The following is a 6000-nucleotide window of genomic DNA, read 5'->3' on the forward strand; positions in this document are numbered from 1 at the left end:
GGCTGATCGCTGTGGGTTGGCTGCCACCAGGTATGGGAGGTGGGCAGACTGGGGTGCGGTCGGGTCCGGGGGGAGGGGGTCTGCGTGGTTGCTCCCCGGCCTGCTGTGCCCCTGGATCGATCGGGTCGAGACTCCCCTATCTCTCTCAGTGCCAAAACTCATACTCAGCACATACACCACACAATAGGCCGAGGGCTTGCGAGATGGGCGGGGTGCAGGCTATGTGGTTGGGGATGCGGCGGGCAGCTACCATCTTGCCTGTCACACTCCTGCCCAAGCAGCTTCTCGTCCGTCTCAAAATTTTAATCCCACTCACATTAGCTTAGAACACATACACTGGCACACCAATCCTACTCCAAACAACACTCCATCAGACCAGGGCCTGCGGGACAAAAGGGGTGCGAGTGATCCGATGAACACTTATGCCTGATGGACTCGCACCCCCAACCCCGCAATTTTAACTGCACTGGGGGTTTTTTTTCTCAGGGGTGGCTGGTCGCTGGCCTTGCGCCTGGTGGCTTGGGATGTGCTGCGACCTGGTGGGGCTGCGGAGAGCGCCGCCGGGCCCTTCCGGGGCCCCTGGGGGGACTGCTTGTCATTGTGGGTGTGGGTTGGGGTGTAGGGGGCGGCTGTTGGCCTTTTGCTTCTGCGGCGCGGCTTCTCTGCTGCAGGGCCCCGGGTGCTGGGGGTGGCGTTGGGCCTGTGTGCCGGGTGGCCTGCAGGCGTTGCCGGGGGGGAGGGGGGTGTGGCATCGAGGTGCCCCACGCTGGGCGCTCGCTGCGTGTGTGGGCGCTTAGCTGCGGTGTGTGGGCGTCTGGTCAACTGCAGTGGGGCGGGCCTCCCCCCTTGTGCGGGGCGTGGGTGGGTGTGGGGGTCCTGCCGGCCCGCCCATGGGGCGGGTGGCTCGAGGAGTGTCGGTCTGTCACCATGGGACCGTGATCTGGGCCTGCGGTCCGTGCCCTGCGCCCGTGGCCCGGGTTCTGTGCCGGCGGCTGCATCTTGTGCCTGCGCCCGGGGGTTGGTTGTATGTGTGCGCCCCTGGGGTGTGGGGTCTCCTCGTACTCCCTGGGACTGGGTCATGCTCCTCGGGGCTGGGCGTTGGAGTTGCTCCACAGCCCTCTGACTTCTCTGGGGGCCTGGGGGTCTTCCGTGGCTGCAGGGCAGGGTACCCGGGGATCTCCTATAGCCGAGGGTTGTCCTCAGGGCTGTGGGGTTCGGGGGGCTTCATGGCCCCTTGCGCTGCTTGGAGGTGCCGCAACATATTACCTGCACCAGTACCAATGGGGATAAGTCATGTACACTTACCGGTGGACATCTTACACACACACGCACGCACGCATGCACGAACGTACGCACGCACGCCTGCTTGGAGTGCACCCCAGCACCCTCCTGGTTGCATTCCTCTCCTTTCCTCCCTCATTTGCTTCCATAACTATGACAGGAAGAGGCCACGTGACCAGTTGTAGTTCCAGTTTTCCTGGACCTAATTCAGTTTTTCAATACATGTTGTCGTCCAATGTTCATGTTTTTGTGTAAATGTTGTTTGTTTCCATGGTTATTTGTCTCACCGTGATGATTCTCCCACTCTTGGAGTAGCGATCAGTTGTTTACATACCCAAACATGATAAATAGTTCTCCAAAGAGGGGGGTTGGTGGTGGCTCTCCATAGCCAAAAATTGTGCTCTTGTCATTCTACAGGTCATCCACAGAAAGAGTTATTGCAGCAGTTCTTGATGATTTAAGAATTAATAAAGAGTCGCATTGCAGGTTGAGAACTTGAACTCCACTTGCAGACTAACTCTGTCCTGAATGCAATACAAATACTCTGTGTTGTATGCCATTGCATGCTGACAGCACAGGTTAAAAAAAGTAAAAAAGAAAAAGTAGTATAAAGACGAGATCACATTTCATCCTCACTCAACCTTGTGTGGAGATAAGGGTAACTTGACAGAGCATTGTGTGTATGATGTCAGAGCATACCTGTGACCTGAGTTTGGCTGTTAACCCATTGTATGAGCTCTCTTGAATTGATTTGATCAATGGATGATTGAGGGGGGCATTGTCTTGTAAATGACACCTGACTAAAGATACACAACCTCTGATCGGTATAAAGCCTTCTTCGTCCGAAGCAGGAGCAGACTGGTCAGGAGACCGCTTTGGAGCAGTACTGAATCTTTCTCTTTATTCTGGAGAATAAATATCTTTAATATTCTCAGTTTTGTTTTCTTGTAGCGGCAGATTAACCTCACAGAAAATGCAGGAGAACTTCTTCTACAGTACATAGTGTGAATTGTGTACGTACTGTATGTGTGGGTGCCCAAGTGTGTGAGTGGCGCTGCCCTTAAAATTATATTTGTATTGAGATAGATTGTTGATAGAGTGTAAGCATTTATTGCTTTACACTACTTAATTGCATTAAACCTCCTTTAACCTTCTTCAGTAAGAGATGGTGTGAAATCATCTTCATGTGGCCATTATTGCTCAAAGCATCCCAATGTTCAAAATTAGGCAGGTGGGAAGACTTCAGCATTAACTCAACACAAATAAAACCTGAACTGGAACTGTGTGTTTAAATTTCCACTTGACACATTTATTGCACTTTTGCAGAATTTACTATGCACAATAAGCTCTATGAGCTCTAAAAATACTAAAAATACTAAAATGTGCGCGATCGATACAAGGTGCTCGCGCAGGTAGCTGCAAGGGGCAGCGCCCCAATCGTAATTCTGGATCTATAATTATATAATAGAATAATTAAACAGAGCAATGGTGTGGTTAAGTTAATTTTAAGGAAAAAAAAAAATTCTTTCATTAAGTAATAAGGCACATTAACAACTAGAGAAATTGCAGAGTCCCAAAGGGACATTTCACTGCACATATGTATGACCGTATAATAATCTCTTGAACTTGAATTGTGGTAGTTCAGAGATGTCACTTAACCACCAAATGAAAACCTTCTGTACTTGTGTTCTTCCTCTTCTAAAAATAGTATCACAGATCAAAGATATCAAAAATGACATTTCTAAAATGCATTTGTTTGAAGCATGCAAATAACTGTACAACAGAAAAAAAGAACAAGCCTTTCCAAAATAGAAAAATAAATAATGATGATGATGAATTAATATTTTTTCCAAACTACTGTTTATGAAAAAATCAAGAATCAAATAACCATTGTCCTCTGCTCTAAAGCCGATTCTTCACAATGACCACGTAGAACAGCGCTCCTGTGAGTAGCACGACCCCGACCAGCATCCATCACCTTAAACTCTCCTTCGACCTCCTGACTCTGGCAACAGCATCTTCGCTGAATACCTCCGCAAAGTGGTGCTGTCATGATGATCACGAGACGGACAGAGAAAAGAAGATTAGAATGAAATAAAGTTTTACATAGCCAGCAGCAGTCGCCACAGTGGTTGTGTCTTGAGTGTCATACAGCAATTTATTCATGTGTTGTTGTTGTTGAGTCGGTTAAACTAACTTCAGCAAAAACGCTTGAACAACTTTGAATGTCAAGGAACGTTGGCACTCAACTTGGAACTCAAAATGTTTCGCTCAAAGAGTCAAAGAGAACAAGGCTACTTGCGCCTGCTAAACATCTTGGTTCAACTCGTGCACAACATTAGTTTGCCTGTTTGGGTGTTTGTCTATTTAATTTGGACAGTGACAAGAAGGACAGAACAAAGAAACTTTCTAATATAACAAATGATTTTTTTATTTGTGATTATAAATTCATAGTTTATTGGTCTGCACACATCACCACTGACAGGCTGTTAGGGTTGAGTTTGGTTCTCAGCCTTTCTACCACACTATTTTATTCGGGAAATTAGCTTTTAGTCTATATGACGAAATCAAATGTTGTTTGAATTTCGGCTACATTGGGAACAATTTTTGACAAATAACCATTTATCCATCCACTTGCGTCAGAAGGAGGGGCAGACTGGCCACCGGGAGTACCAGGCATTCCCCTGGTGGACTGCTTGTCAGTTGGCCTGGTTTCAGTTGGGCCTGTACCGGCCCAACTGAAACCAGGCCAACTGACACCAGGTCGGTTTCTTTTTTCTTTTTGTTTGCCTAACCCAATTTAAATGCATTAGTTGAAATAACAAAGTCTCTACTCAAAATGTTAAGGCAACAAGGTTACTTTGTTTAAGCCGAGGTACTCACCCATCCTCCCTGACTCTGGATCCATGGATCAAGGTGGTGGCCCATGTATATGGTCATCCAGTCTACTATGCGGGGCATCATGTTGTTCATCTCCTTCTGCACGCAATCACGCAGAGGGCACCTCCAAAGGCAAACAGGCCCACGATGCGTCCCCAGTTGATCCCGTCCCGAAACACCTCGTCCATCACGTTCTCAAAGCTGTTGTAGGCCGTGGCGGGAGTGATGTAGAGCTGGGACAAAGTGTCGCTGAAGGCTTTCATATAGCGCAGCTCAAACTCGTCCGCCAACTCCCAAAGTGCCTTTTCACTGGTGCTCTCCGGCCCCAGCTGCAGTATTGGATAGTTCTGCTGAGACAATTTGTAGCTGATGAAAGAGACCACAATCTCTCTGTTGCTGTGCTCCATGCTGAAAACTGCCAAGCTGCTCGGGCGTCGACCTCTTTCTGCTGTTATTTTTGGTAAGTCAGTGGGGTAGCGCAATAATTTGCCAGTTGGAAACTGATGGCATTGTTCAAACACTGAATCCCCATTGGAGGAGAGCTTTGACATCACAAAGAAATCCCATGGGGCTGCTGGCCTAGGGGTGCAGGGGCTATATGGGGGATTATTCATCATTTGGCATCATGACATTTGGCTCCCTGTACTAACTACCGCATCTGACGTTGTTACATGTCACAAAGCTGAATGACTTCTCTTTTTTGCTGGGCATAATAGTTGTATCATTTGTTGTTGTTGTTGTTTGTACAGAAGTGATCAACATGTCGCAAAAACAACGTATAATCTTCACGGGGAAGGTAAAAGTTTTCTTCCAAATGGGGCCCTTGGGCTTTCTGCAGCGGGATCCCTCAGAGAAGAAAAAAAATAAATCTTCCTTGTCCTAATTGTCCTAACAAGACAGGTCAGCACCGGTCAAAGAGGATGTGGTCAGAAGGAATGCCTGGACTGTGGTTTACAACAGGGAGGGGACTATACTGACCGGAGTGAAGTGCTCAGGGAGTATATTCTCTAGTTTTGGAAATATAAGGGCAAATCCTTCAGGTGGCTTCTTGAAAATGATGTAGGGTACACAATGGACCGGATCAAGAGTGCCCAGAAGGAAAGAGACACTGGAGTCTTTATGGCTGAAGGGCCCAGCAAGGACAGTCTTGTCTCATTTCAGCAGTATGCACTCAGTTTCAAGGAGATAAGGTCTCTTCTTAAATATGAGGCTGAGAGGTCCAGTGCTCCACCACCTGTGTCAGAAGAAAACAACCTTTTTGGCTTTGGTGTCAGAGCGAAGGACACCAGGAAGGAAGTGTGGGACAGGGGGGCTTATGGGTATGCAGCATTCATCATGGGGAAAAGGTGTGCTTCAGGTTCAAAGATGCAGCGTCTGCAGGAGTATCTGTTGAGAGAAAACAGGTCTCTCTCTACACCAGTGTCTGACCTCTGCTGACCCCTTACATTAGTCATTCAAAGTAATTTGTGACATTTTCTCATAATATTCATTAAGTTGTGCATTACTCTTTGAATTACATTATTTTCACCATGGACCATTATTAAAAATCTATAATATGTTGTCTTACAGTGATGGAGGATGACCCGGATTTGGAGAGGGAAATGCTCAGTTTACCACCGTCAAAATTCCATGTTGTGCACAATAAGTGAACACCTTGATGTCACATTTAACATACTTTCATGTTAGATGATGATAATTGCCTTAATCATACATTTCTTTATATATATCTATCGCTGTGTAAATACATCTGCTGATGCCTCTGGACACATCATCAGTGATGTTCCTGGAATCATTGGGTGTTTCGGGCCTTTCAAAATAATACACCCTCATCCAGGTGAC

At 47.0% G+C, this 6000-nt stretch overlaps 1 pseudogene across 1 annotated transcript in view; it reads right to left on the reverse strand.

Annotated features, from left to right (window-relative positions):
* The window catches only part of LOC307247669 (bcl-2-like protein 1), a 33891-nt pseudogene extending 29323 nt beyond the window's left edge, over window positions 1-4568 (reverse strand). The window contains exon 1 of the transcript in view: window positions 4165-4568. The product of the transcript in view is annotated as a bcl-2-like protein 1 (transcript). The remainder of the gene's footprint in view (window positions 1-4164) is intronic.
* Window positions 4569-6000: the final 1432 nt, after the last annotated feature.

This window comes from Zeus faber (assembly GCF_960531495.2).
Source record: "Zeus faber genome assembly, contig: SCAFFOLD_30, whole genome shotgun sequence".
In the NCBI taxonomy this organism is placed as follows: domain Eukaryota; kingdom Metazoa; phylum Chordata; class Actinopteri; order Zeiformes; family Zeidae; genus Zeus; species Zeus faber.